Source organism: Mirounga leonina, unplaced genomic scaffold (genome assembly GCF_011800145.1).
Source record: "Mirounga leonina isolate KUSES-001 unplaced genomic scaffold, KU_Mleo_1.0 Mir_166, whole genome shotgun sequence".
Taxonomy (NCBI): domain Eukaryota; kingdom Metazoa; phylum Chordata; class Mammalia; order Carnivora; family Phocidae; genus Mirounga; species Mirounga leonina.
Genome location: NW_023270418.1, coordinates 16,067,489 through 16,082,667, shown reverse-complemented (window position 1 = coordinate 16,082,667; position 15,179 = coordinate 16,067,489). Strand labels below are relative to the sequence as shown.

The window sequence follows — 15,179 nt, the reverse complement described above, 5'->3', positions numbered from 1 at the left end:
ATTCAGATGACCAAAATATATTTCTCATATGTATTTGGTCTTCATTCAGTTACTAGCTTACAGCTCCCAAAACTCTTGGAATTTCCTAAGTGTTGAGAGTGAAGCAGGTGTCTTTTTTTATATTAATGAAGGTGACTTTTAGACCCCACCCAAGGGCAGGGGCTGGTTGCCAGAAGGACCAACCATGTGATTAGAGGGTTGAAACCTTCAGTCCCCTGAAGGGGATGGAGATTGAACCAGCCAATGGCCAAGGACTTAGTCAATCACAACTATGCAATGAAGCCTCCACAAAAACCCAAGGGGACTTGGTTAAGAGAGCTTCTGGGTTGGTGAACATGTGGAGATGGGGGGGGAGTGACATATCTGGAGAGCGCATGGAAATTCTGTGCCCTTTCTCCATACATCACCCTATGTATCTCTTCATTTAACTGCTGAAGTGTTTCCCTGAGTTCTGTGAACCACTCTAGCAAATTAAAAGAACCTAAGGAGGAGGAGGTCAGAACCTCTAATCTGTAGCCAGTTTGTCAACACACATAACAACCTAGGGCTTGCAACTAGCATCTGAAGGGGGTGGGGGTTCAGGGTAGAGGAAAGTCTTATAGAACTGAGCCTTTAAGCTGTGGAATATTATGCTATCTCAGGTAGGGTAACAACTGAGTTGAATTCTTGGATACTTCACTGGTGTCCAATGATTGCTTAGTGTTGTATCAGGGCGGGGCAGGGGGGGAACACTCATGCGCATATTGGAATTGGATCTGGAAACCCAAAAAGAGTTGGTGTCAGGGGATCTGCTTACAATAAATACATTAGAAATCAACAACAGGAAGAAATATGGAAAATCCCCTAATATTATTAGACAACACTATTCTAACTTACTCATGGATCAAAGGAGAAATCACAGGTAAAACAGAAAATATTCTGAAATTAATGAAAATGAAAACACTATATACCATAATTTATGTGATGCAGCTAAAACAGTGCTTAGAGAGAAATTTAGAGCCATTTGGCTTATATCGGAAAAAAAGAAAGTCTCAATAATAATCCAAGTTTCCACCTTAAGAAACTAGATACTCATGAGCAACTAAACTCTAAACAACTAGAAGCAAAGAACTAAAAAATATTAGAAGAGGCATCAATGAAATAGCAGATAAACAATTGAGAAAAATCAATGAAACCTGAAGTTTGTTTTTTGAAGAATTCAAAAAACTCAAATTACCAAAAGCCAGAAAGAAAAAAGGAGACATCATTAATGACCCTAGAGAAATAAAAATATGTAAGGGATTACTGTGAATAACTTTATACCAACAAATTATATAACTGAGATGAAGCAGGAAAGTGTACAAAGAAATGATCAAAAGTGACTTAGGAAGAAATAGCAAATCTTAATATACTTATAAAATATAAAGAAACTGGTAATTGAAAACATTCCCACAAAGAAAAGCTCAGGTCTGGGTGAATTCTATCAAACAAAGGAAGGAATTATTATAAATTTTTTACAAATTATTTTTCTTAATGTAAGAAGAGGAATCACTTACCAACCCATTTTCTAAGACTAGCATTACTTTGTTATTCAATCCAGACAAAGATAACCCAAGAAAAGAGAACAACAGAAAAATATCCCTCTTGATCATATACGTAAAATCCTTGATAAAATGTCAGTAAACTAAATATTATGCACTATAATTGTTTTAGTTAGGCTGCTTATAACAAAATACCATAGACTAGGTGGCTTAAAAAACAGAAATTTATCACTCACAGTTATGAAGGTTGGGAAGTCCAAAATCAAGGTGCTGGTCCATTTGGTTCTTGCTGAGAATCCTTTTTATTTGGTTTGCAGATGGCATTCTTCTCATTGTACCCTGACATGGTGGAAAGAAAAAAGCTCTCTCATGTCTCTCTTTATGAGGACACTAATGTCATCATGAAGGCTCCATTCTTATGACCTAATTACCTCCCAAAGACCCCATCATGTTAGGGGTTTCAAGATAATGAATTTGGGGGTGACACAAACATGCAGGATATAACAATAACCAAATGCTATTTACCTCAGGAATGTAAGGTTGGCTTAACATTAAAAAGAAATAATGTTTTACACCATATTAATAAAATAAAATACAAAAACACATGACCATCTCATTAAACACAGAAAAAGCAATTCAAAAAATGAATCTATGATTAAAAAATGATGAAGAACATCTGCAAACTATGAATAATAGGAAACAACTTATTCAACCTGATAATCTCTACAAAATACCAAACCTAACATAACCCTAAGTGGTGAAAAAGAATGCTTTCCTCCAAAAATGAGGAACAAGTATGTGCATTCTTGCCACATCTATTAACCTTGTACTAGAGGTTCCTACCATGGCTGACAAAAGAAAAGAATAAGTAAAATTATCTTATTTGCAGTTGACATGACCTTCTATATAGAAAATCCTATGGAATCCAATAACATCAATAAAACTAATAATTAATGAAGTCATCAAGATTGCAAGATTCACTGTTATTGTTGATGATAAATATATGAAAGCCAATTGTATTAGTGAATATTACAAAAATGAAATTAAGAAAGTAATTCTATTATGATAGCATCAAAGAATAAAATACCCAGGAATATATTTACTGTACAAAGAAGTGCATAACTTCTATACTTAAAACTATAAAGCATTGGGGCGCCTGGGTGGCTCAGTTGGTTAAGCGACTGCCTTCGGATCAGGTCATGATCCTGGAGTCCCGGGATCAAGTCCCGCATCAGGCTCCCTGCTCGGCAGGGAGTCTGCCTCTCCCTCTGACCCTCCTTTCTCTCATGCTCTCTGTCTCTCATTCTCTCTCTCTCAAATAAATAAATAAAATCTTAAAAAAAAACAAAAAACAAAACAAAACAAAAACTATAAAGCATTATTGAAAGGAATTTAAGAAGATCTAAATAAATCTAAAGACAACCATGTTAATGGATCTAGTATTCTCATAGACCTGAATGTAAGAATTAAACTATCAAACTTCTAGAAAATAAGAAGAGAAAGTCACTGTGATCTTGACTTTGGCAAAAAAAAAAAAAAAAAAAAAAAAAAATTCTTATACTTCAACATGCTCCATTAAATAATTAATTGATAAACTGAACTTCATCAAAATTAAAAATGTTTCTGCTTAAAAAAATAACATTATGAAAAGTCAAGCCATAGACTGAGAGAAAAATATTTGAAAATCATGTATCTAATAAAGGACTTATATGCAGAATATATAAATAATCCTTAAACTCAGTAAGAAGACGACAAATAACCCAATTTAAAAATCAGCAAAGGATTTTGTATCTTTGAATGGACACTTGACAAAAGAAGATATATGAATAATAAAAGCACTTGAAAATATGCTTACATTATTAATCATTAGGAAAATGCTAAACTCATAAAGAGACACAACTATACACCCATTAAAATGGCTATCATGAAAAAGTCAGATAATATTATGTGTCAGAGAGAATACTGAAAAACTAAAACCATCATGCACTGCTTGTGGGAAGATTAAAATGAATACCGCCACTTTGGAAAATGTCTCTTAAAAAATATAAACATTTATTTACCATACAACCTAGCGATTTCACTTCTAGGAATCTATCCAAGCAAAATGAAAAGATAGATCCACATGTGTGTGAATGTTCATAGCATATTATTCCTAATAGCCCCAAATTGGAAACAACCCAAATGTCTATCAACTGACAAAGATAAACAAAATGTGGTAGACATATACAATGTAACAGTATTCAGCCATAAAAAGTAATGAACTACCAATATATGCTACCACTTGGATGACCTCAAAGCCAGCAGGATAAGTGACAGAAACCAAATGTAAAAAACTACAATGTATGATTTTATTTATATGAATTTTCTAGAGAAGGCAGATTTATAGGGAATGAAAGAAAATCAGTGGTTTCCTGAAGTTAGGTGTGGGAGCAGAGATTAATTTGGGGGATGATAGGATGTTCTAAATCTGGATTAGGGTGAAGGTTGTACAACTCTAAATTTGCTTAAACTGTAAATTTATTATTTTTAAAGTTAGTTGGCAGAAACCACCATTAAGTTTGGTGCATTTATACTTACAAACTGATCATTAATTGAAATAATTCACTGAGGAAATATATTCTTCAATCTAAAAAGAATAAATAAATAAAACCAAATTTCTCCTTGTTCTCATGGTGGAGTGTTGGGGGTAGGAAGGATATATGACATTCTTTTTCCTTCTCTATCAATAGGCTTATTGGCTGCAATTCCTAGAATCTTTCCATCTCCAGTTTAGGACTAAAGCTTTTATTCAGAGATGGCAGGGAAATCCATGAGCAACAAAGTAACCAGATCAATAGAAAATTTCCATTTTATTGCAAGGATGCCTGACATTTGAGGCCATTTTTCTACTGCTGTCCTATTGCCATGGTCTACTTTGTAGATGAGGTTAAATAAAAGGCAGTGTAATGTTATAGGCAAAAACTCACATTAGAGAGACAGCCAAGTCCAGGTTTAATCATTTTTAATTCTACCATTTACTACTAGTGCAGCAACATTGAGAAAGTTACTTGACATCTTCCATCCACAGATTCATCCTCTGGAAATGGGGATGAAAATAATGTCTGTCTTCCTCATTCAGTTGTTTTGAGGTTAGGAGAGATATTATATCTCTCTCCTATTTTTACACTTCAAAATATATATGAAAAAGGACCACTTCTCACCTCTTCCACTATAATTTCCCTAGTCCCTCATAGCATCATTCTCCTACATAACTAAAATAACTGTTGAATTGGTCTCTCTGCTTCTATCTTTTTCCTCCCATGAACTGTTGTTCACAGAGCAGATGCTTCTAAAATGTAAATAAGATTATGTAACACTCTTGCTCTAAAATCCTTCAGTGGTCTCCTACAAATACCTCTATGATCTGGTTCCCCCTATGTTCCTGGCTTCATTCTTACAAATGTCCCCCTCGATCACTGAGTCAACCTGACCTTACAATTCCCCGAACTAGAGAAAAAATTGTATCTTAAAGTATTTGCCCCTCCTGTTTACTTTTTTGAAATATTCTTCCCCCAGATAATCAAATAACTTATTCCTTCACTTCACTCAAGACAGAAGACACCTTCTCAAGGACACCTCTCCTGAGTTCTCTAACATAGCAAACTATCACTCTATGTCCCTTTACACTTAATTTATTCTTACTTTTGAATAATATATAGATACCAATTTTTCTATCAGGAAGGCCCTTTGTATCTTACTACTGTTTTCTTAGGATCTACAACAGTGCCAAGTACATAGTAGGCTCTCAATAAATATTTGATAAGCAGCAATTCCTCAATATAATTAAATATCATTATAACTGAACAAAGACCTTAGGTAATTTGATTCAACATTAGCTAATACACATAGCATTGTAATCAATTTCCTAATCATAATCAATATTGAAATCCTCTCATCTCTTAATGTTCATTTAAAAATCAAAACAAATAGTACAAAAACAAAAAACACTTGTCATTCCAATTGGATAACATGTTCACAGGTCGTACAAACACTTCCATAAAAATTAAATGGAAAATAAAATATTTTCTATATAAATTCATTATTGATTTACTACTTTCTATTTCTGTTTCAATATTAAATTTAGTGTAATTTATCTCCCTTATGGAGTGCAAATATATTTTAAGACCTCTACACATACTACTACTACTCTGAGAAGAGGAATTTATCCCTAAAACAATTAATCATAGCTTACTAGAAATGCTTTATAGACCCAATCTTCCTATAGCTATTTATCTCCTTATAAATTACCTCATTATACAGTTTAACACTTTTCTACCTGAATTTTCTATTATATTTCTTATTTACTTTGTAACTACAGTAAAATCCGTCTATAGAACACTAAGCATGACCCTGAAATTCAATTTTATAAAGTTCTATGGGAGCAAAAAACAAGCCCCTGGTTGGTAGAGATTCTAGTTTGGGCTACAGGATTTAAATCCTAAGATCCAGTTGACTTTTGGAGTCACTTAGTTAGCTGATAACTTAAATACCCATAATGATCATTCTAGGTCCCATGGTTAAATGCACCTGGAAAGTTATCTTTTTCATTGGTCCCATCCAGAAGAATTCACTGGGTGAATAGAGAGCCATTAGGACCCATGCCTGACTGCGCTCCCCTAACTTTGCCTACATATCTGTCATTTTACCTCCCACTAGCAAGTGCACTGTCACCTAATAGAAAGACACCGATTAAAGCAAAAAAAAAAAAAACCAAAAACCAAAAAACACACAAAACAAAAAACCTCACAAAAGTGTAAAAATGCTCTTAGTAATGGTCTTTGGAGGCCTCCACTTTACCAGATGCTTCTAGGCGGGCTCCCTCCTCTTGGCCATCTTTAGGACCAATTTCTCATCAGGCTCCTCACCTGCCAACTGCCAGAAATATCCAATTGCACACCTGCCCCCTTCCTCTGGCTTTCCCTCCTCCTCCTCCCACTACTGCTGGCCAGTCCCCTCTGCTTCCTGGGCGGCCCCCCAGGATCCTGGGCATCACTGTCCCGTCGGCCTCTGCCCATGCCCTTCATGTCAACCAGGCTCTTCCTTTCGAGGGCCTCTCACCATTCGTGCTTGCACTGGACCGTTCTGGGCCTGCTGGTCCTGCCTCTGGGCCTTAGAGAAGCTGCGGCTGCAGCTTCTCTTCCTTGGCTGAGGGGGGCCTGGTGTTCCTCCAACCTCTTGTGCAGAAACTGCCACTCTCCTGGATCTCGGTGAGCTGCAGCGCCCCCCGAGATGGGATCTCTGGGCGCCGCCTGGTGCTCAGCCACTATGGCAACAGCCCCGGGCCACCCAGTCACGTGCTCACCTTCGAGCTCCGCCTCACTCTCCGAAAGTCCTGTGCCAGTAGCCGGCAGATCACCGACGTCCTGCCGGGGGCTCGTGTTGGGGCATTTCTCCTGGAGACCGTTCCTTATCCCACAACTTGCACCCACAGGAATGACTTTGATGCTGTGATGGTGGGAACCCAACTCCCGGGAGTGGAGTTGTAGCTGCTGAGAAGGCAATGTTTGTGCACGCTGATGGAGGGGAACCGCGTCTGGCACGTGGTGGCCACGAGCTTCACGTGCATGCTGTGGGGGCCGAAGCTGCTGAGCACCAGGAGAGACGGTGGGTAAACAGCTGCCCACACACGTGATGTCACTGCCGCGAGGAGACATCACCAACCAGCGCGTACTTGTTGATCTGGAGAGGCAAGGTGGGGCTTTCTGGAAGGTGCATGGGGTTAAAGTAAACACTGTTCCCTGTTTTGCTCAAGATTAGTAAGTGTCTGGCCCTGAGGGGCCCAGCTACTGCCGCAAAATCCTTTGGAGAATTTTTCTTCTGAAGCCCAAGACTGTGGCAGCGAGCGCTCCGCGGCTCACCTCCAGTCCAGGCTGCGCGGCCGGCGGAACGCCCCGACCAGCGCAGCACCAAGTGCACAAGGAGGGCGGCTGCGCTGCCCCGGCCTCCCGGGGGCGGAGCTGTGCCTGGGAGCGCGCTTCTGGTGTGGACACGCCCACTCAGGGCCCAGGGCTGCCTCTCGTGCGCGGGGTACAGGTGCCTCAACTCCGCGCGCTGGTCTTCACTCTTCTGGTGCCGGCAAAGAGTAAAGGGCAGCCCACTGGTTACATACACATATGACTTTAAAAATCTCAGGAAAAAGAAACTTGTCTCTTTCCTGAGTGGGGTACACAATGGGGCATGTTGCGGGAGACGGATAAAAGCAGAGGACAGCTCTTGTTAAACAACACATCGCTTTGGGGAGGCTTGATAACCCCTTCCCCTGGCAGGTGCTCAGAGCAGAGTGCTTTCCTCCCTGATCACCTTCACATGTTACTCAGAATCACATCCCCACCTTGCCCCAAACAGCTGAGACACTGCTGCATGTGAGTAAGGATTTTCTTTGGATTGCCACCCATCCTTCAAACCCTGGCCTTTGGCAACTTATCTACTCAGGATTTCTCTCTTCGGGTCCCATCATCCCTCTTTGTGTTCTCTTGGTCAGTGTTTTAAATGACTTCGGAATGGCTCTGTTCTCCAAGTCACACACATCTGATTACTGGTACTTCTGCCTTCTTGTCCCTGGCATTACTCATCACTCTAAGTATCTCTCAGTCTCTTTCTCCTGTCTCAAGCTGATAGCTACAGCCTCTTGCCATTATAGTCCTCAATAAGAGTCTATCGTGTTACTCCCCTACAATTATAGGAAATAGGGGCACCTGGGTGGCTCAGTTGGTTAAGCGACTGCCTTTGGCTCAGGTCATGATCCTGGAGTTTCCGGATCGAGTCCCGCATCAGGCTCCCTGCTCGGCAGGGAGTCTGCTTCTCCCTCTGACCCTCCTCCCTCTCATGCTCTCTCTATCTCATTCTCTCTGTCTCAAATAAATAAATAAAATCTTTAAAAAAATAAAAATTAAAAAAAATATATAGGAAATACATACCAAGCACTCCAACGGGTCCCACAGAAGCCTGTTTCAATAGAATTGAGGTTGGGGACAGGTATACTTGTACCTCTGCTTTGAGGTGACAGAGACTCACAGAACACACACAACTCTCTCCAAAGAAAGAGCCCTCGTGTATCCTCTCTCTGTCCTCTCTCTCAATGTGTTTATGTCCTTGGGGACTTTCGAGAACCCTGAAGTTGTTTGTAAATATTTCCCTTGAAAACTTCATATTGCCCTGGTATATCACTTTAGAATTTTATGTTTGGTTTGATTTGGCTTTGGTTGAAAACTGACCTGCTCTGACATTCACATCACTGAAAAGTGGCGGGTCGAGGATTTAAACCGAAGTCAATGTGACTCCAAAGGTCCTGCTCTATTAATGTCCCCAAACACAAGTACACTTGTCTCACACTCCTTCCCATCATCATTTCCATCATCTTGCCTCTGACCTTCTTAAATGCTCTGAGAAAGTGGTGGTCTTGCCTCACTCTCTTGGAATGCTTTAGTTTGAACTCTGAAGGAGAATTTACTCCAGCTCTTACCCATTAACTCTAAAGAATCCACTAACCTTGTGTCTCTTCTCTTTCCTTTCATGCTTTATCCAGTTAATTTCTTTGTGGGAACATCTATGTGGCAACTTATCTTCCCACATCCTGTCTTGGAAAATGACAACAGTTGTTTTCCTTCTCAGACAGACCTTGCATAATCAGAAACTGGGTTAATATTAAAAACATTCACCTGATCACTGTATATACTATTTTTTCAAAAATATATCTGGCAGCTGAGTAGCATAATTTTTTCTGTTTTCCCTTTGAAGTATTTTTAATCACAAACTACGGAGGCAAATAGGCCTATATTTACAGACCATTTGATAATTCCAATGATTCTACCACAGCAAAAGATTGGTAATCTAGTGTGTGCAAGAAATTTTAACTGGGAGTCAGAGAACTAATAATACTTGTCCAGACACCCACATAAGATGGTTGATAAATGTATGTAATAACATTTTGTAAAACATAAAGGGATTTTAATACCATTACCCACCCCTACTCCTGGCTTCATAATGCAGAGAAAAGCACTGGTTACACTCACCAAGAAACTGTACATAATCTAAAGCTATATAGTTGAAACAATACTTTATTATTGAGTTCTATAAGAGTTGAAATTTCCTTTTATGAAGTTGGTGAGAGTATCTTGGAGGAGAACATTGCCTTTATTCTGATTCACTAAATCATTTGTATACTACTAAATACTTTGAACAAATTCTTCAATACATTTGTATTGAAGAAACATGATAGGTTCTGAGAAATCAAAAGATGCAAACATCATCTTTGTATTTTAATTGTGTATGCAATTTTATTTCTTTTGCATTTCCCCACATTTCATTTGATATATTCTATTCAAACGGTGTACAATGAGATCAAGCCACAAGAACTCCAAATTCACAGTCTATAATTACCAGCTGGTGAATAGGTTGTCTTTCAACTTCATTTAAATAACAGATCCTGAATTTTAGTATAATAAAAGGAGCCTGAAATACAAAGATTGCTGCCCTTTACATAAAACACTCATCCTTACATAGTTCAGTAAAACCTGCATCTTTAAATCATTCCTTTGATAATGACTGAATAAAACACAAAAGAGAAATCACGTAAGTGCAGGTTAAGTCAATAACAGATTCAATTAAAAATGGGTACAGGTGGAAATAGCCTTTTTTGTGTGGGGAGAGGGAGTGGGCAGAGTGGTCATTTCTTATAGTGAAGAAGTTAAATGGAAAAAGGAAAGGACATTAATTAAAAAAAAAAGCCTAAGCAAGTATAAATAGATAAACATCTAACTTAAGACAATTTAAAAGCTAAATATTTTTCCTATAGACTCATTATATTATTCAAATTTTCCAAAGATTAATTCTCTATCCTCTGAATGAATTCCATAGACTTTGTCAAAAGTTATACTGGTGAGATGGTAAGGGACTTAACATCAACCTAAAACTATACAATTTATGTAGCTGCCATGAACTATGTTAGCTCCATATTTATTTTAAATTCAAACATATCATGTCAGAACCATTTATTATATAATCTATATGCTTTTTCAGAATGCTGTTAAAACCGCCTTTTGGTTGTGATCCATAGTACCTTACATAGATGTAAGTCCACTGCTATCCTTACATATCCTATATGCGATAAATATACATACAGATATTATTATTGATTTGGTTTTCCCCCCACATCTTCCCTATTGGACTGTAAAGTCTTTGAGGGCCAAGAGAGTGAGTTATCAATCCATGTATATACCAAGGGATATATAGTAAACATTGTGAACCTCCTATACATGTAGAATATAAAATAGTTTAATTTAAAAAATAGTTTAATAAACTATACTAATCTGTAAAACCTAATTGTGTAAATATTAGATCCATTTTGAGTTAATTTTTACATATGATGTAAGGATTCAACTTCCATCTTTTGTGTATGGATATCCAATGTTCCCAGGACCGTTTGTTAAAAAGACTGTCCTTTCCACATTGAATGGTCATGGCCTCATATATGAGGGTTTATTTCTAGGCTTCCTCTTCTATTCAATTTATCTATGTTGTTGTGCCAGTACCACAATTTTTGATTATTATAGCTTTGTAGTAAATTTGAAATCATGAAGTGTGAGACCTCCAACTTTGTTCCTATTTTCAAGATTGTTTTGACTCTTTGTAATCCCTTGAGATGCCATATGAATTTTAGGATGGATCACAAAAATACATACATGCATACATACTCTTACAAAAATTGCTAAGTTGAAAAGTCAAATGTGGTCACTGTAACACTCTGTAATGAAAAAGATTTGGTGGCAACCTTATGTCTGTCATACAGATATGGGTAAGTAAATATTTTAGACATATACTATGGAATACCTTACAGCAAGAAGTAATCAATTAGATAATTGGAAACATGAAGAGATTACAAAACAATATTTTTTTTTGAGTTAGAGAGAGAGGTATCTTAACTCAAATATTGTTTTAAGATCTATGTTGCCAATTATCTAATTTATTATTGGTTATTATTGGTAAGTTTTTTCATAATATGTCTAATATGTGCATTGAATGTATATTTTATATACATTATAGAGAGAGAGATGGGTGTGTGTGTGTGTATTCATACAGAAAGATTCAGGAGGATGAAAAACAGAAAAACTAACAAGAAATAATTTGAGGCTAATAAAGTACAAATTTAAAAATGGAGGGTTAATTAAAATATTGTCTTCATCTTAGATAAATGGGTACTTATGGTTTGGAATAAAATGCAAAAAGTATCCAAAACAACTTCGAGGGTAGCATAATTACTGTGCTCTAAAAATTGTTGTTCGTACAGAAAGTGGTTCTTGTGTTGATAAAGACCTGATGTAGGTGCAAGGGGAGAGTTAGAATAAAATCGTTTCATGAATTATAAGAATGGAAAGTGCCAAGGTTCTCCTACATTTTTCTATTATCATATAGTTGTAACTTTCACATTTAGGCCTTTAAATAAACTGAAGTCTATTTTTGTAAGTAGCATAGATGGTAAGGCAATTTTTCTAACGTCACTTTAAAGGAGTCAATTTTATAACACCATATGCGTAATACACTTTATATAGATAATACGTTATACACCATATATGCTTATTTATATACTGCATGTGTGTGTATATATAAAATTTAAAAAGGAAGCTCTAAAATTATATGCAATTATATAATATAATGTTTGTCTGTCTAAATCAATTCAAGCTGAGATCCTTTCACTTAAATCTGAAACAGGCTTGAACAACAGAGATGTTATGAAATATTCCTGAGATGTTACCATAATATAGGTTTATCTGTCATTGTTTCACCAGGCTGATTTGGAAAAAAAAAAAATGGAAAAATAATTTAAAGCCTACAGTAATAGTCTTAGATTGAGATGAAATAAACCTCATAGAAGAACTTGGCTGTTGGCATATCTATTTCACAGAGAAAAAAACAGGCTCATTAGTACTGAGTAACTTTCTCTGAAATTCCACCTAACAAAGAGCGTACCTAAGATTTCTATTTAGCTCCATTAGTCTACTCTTTTTTTTTTTTTTTTAAGATTTTATTCATTTATTTGACAGAGATAGCAAGAGCAGGAACATAAAAGCATGGGGAGAGGGAGAAGCAGGGGGAGAGGGAGAAGCAGGAGAGGGAGAAGCAGGCTTCATCCACTAAATCAGGGGTCAGCAGACTTTTTTTAGAAGGGGCCAAATATTAAATATTTTAAGCTTTGCAGCCCATGTTCTCTCTGATGCACTGCTCAACTCTGACATTACAGGACACAGGGGGCCACAAACATGTAAACAAACACGGCCGTATTCCAATAAAACATTACTTGTAGACGCAATTTTAATTTCATAAAAAACTTCACATGTCATGATATATTATTCTCCCCTCAATGTTTTTCAACTACTTGAAATATAACAAATATTCTTTGCTCATATGCTATACAAAAACAGGTGGCAGACTGGGTCTGGCCCACGGACTGTAATTTTTCCACCTTTGTACTACACGTGTGAAACTTCGGCAGTTGGAAAGGGATTGAAGTTTGTATTTCAGTGGTGAGATGCTGCAATGCGATCCTTTTACCTTATGAGAGTACGCTGAAGTTATTCGATGACATCAAAAATAGATGCCCAGCAGACAGACAGAAATGCAAAATCAGAGCTCAACATTTAATCACGGTAAATATTTGAGAGTCATTTCCATGAGATTGTAAGTCAAGGTGAGGTAGTAGTTGAAAATGTGAGTTTGGAAACAGTCTGAACTACGCAGTGGAAGGGTCTGGAGCAAGAGAAAGTGACATGTGTATGGGGATAGCAGTGAAAAGGATAGAATCAAGATGAGAAAATTGATAGGAAATAGGGGAGACAGTTTCATGAAAGTGAAAGAGCAAGGCTAATAACAAATCCAAGAAGACAGGGAAAATCTATGGCTCCCTTTAGCAACTAAGTAGATCCACAGTGACTTTTGAAAATAGTCACCACAGAAAGGTTAGTCTGGGAAGCAAGTTACTCTTGCTACTTGCTACACTTACAGGTGCTTAAGTAGGAGGCGGAATAGAAGATCCAACTTCCTTTAGAAATGAACTTTTTGCGGGGCGCCTAGGTGGCTCAGTTGGTTAAGCGACTGCCTTCAGCTCAGGTCATGATCCCAGGGTCCTGGGATCGAGTCCCGCATCGGGCTCCCTGCTCTGCAGGGAGTCTGCTTCTCCCTCTCCCACTCCCCCTGCTTGTGTTCCCTCTCTCGCTGTCTCTCTCTCTGTCAAATAAATAAATAAATACAATCTTAAAAAAAAAAAAAATGAACTTTTTGAAAGGAGACCCCATATTTAAGTTATCTAAAGTTTAATGGTTAATAAATGCTAAATTTAGTGAAAGCTTTATATTTCATAGGTAAGGATGGACAGCAGTAAGTAAGTGAGAGACAGTGGTGTTTATGCTCAGACCTGCAATCTTTGCAAAGATTAAGAAACTGATTTTAGTTTCTTGGTTTAGTTGTCATAATCTGGGGTTTCCATGAGCTTTTGCCTCTTCATTAAAACTTTTCTCATGTAACTACAACTTTTATTTCAGTGTGTTTCAATATATGTGACACGTTGCTAATTTGGAGTTTGTGGTCGTCCAACTTTAAGTGATACACTAATTCAAATTCTGGCCCTGAGGTCTCTTTCCATAAGAGATGAAACTGGATAAAAAGTAGCTTCCATGGTGATATTTTCAGGGAAAGAGAAGTTAGAGGAAATGAGAACATGGAATGTGGAAATATATCCCCTTCAGGGTGGAGAAAGTTTTCAACAGGATATATAATCTATGAATGTACAGTAAAATTGGTTTCTGATTTAGGGTCTCAGAAGGATACACAAGGCAAGTATTGAAAAGACATTAATTTACAGAATAATTACAGAGGTGTAGGGAAGATTAAGAGAACACATGGGCATGGTTAGAAAAAGCAAGAAGCTGTTTTTATGCTGATGAATGAAGGGGCAAGTGGACAAAATAGTTTTTACAATTCAGTGAGGCCAAGACTATGGAGGAAGGTCAGGGTCCAGAAGTTCTACTCATGCAGAAACACAGCCACTGCTAGAGATTCAGCCTTCTAGAGAAAGTGTGGCAAATCTGGTAAGAGTCAACTGTTCTCTAGGCATTTAATGAAATGGCTATAGACAAGATCTTTGCCTGTAAAAAAAAAAAAAGGCTGATGTTGCATTTTCAGATATCTGAAAATATTTAACCTAATGGCTTACATCATTTGATTAGAGTACATTTGAACATATTGTGATAAATACATAGTTTGCTATATTCTGCATTAAAATACATCCTGCATTTGTTATTTCATAAAATATTGTTTTCTTTCTACAACCTACCATCAGGACTCTCTACCACCTCTATCACATATTTCTAAACCAATTTTACTATCATAATAGACTCAAAAATATCAACCCCAGCATTTTTGACATATTGTTTGGGGGAAAAAACTATACTCTATCAAAGCAGTTTATATTTTTCTTCTTCTATATTGTCTCCTTTTAGCTCCTTTGGATAAGATTAATTCATTAGCACATTGTGGTATTTTTTCTAGGCATCAGAGAGAATAATAATTAGAAAACAACATTCCTGGTATATGATGCCTACAACCAGTTTGTAGGGAATAAAGCAATTT

General features: G+C 37.2%; 1 pseudogene; it reads right to left on the bottom strand.

Annotated features, from left to right (window-relative positions):
• Nucleotides 1-6,613: 6,613 nt before the first annotated feature.
• LOC118016263 lies at nucleotides 6,614-9,131 on the bottom strand (annotated as a pseudogene).
• Nucleotides 9,132-15,179: the final 6,048 nt, after the last annotated feature.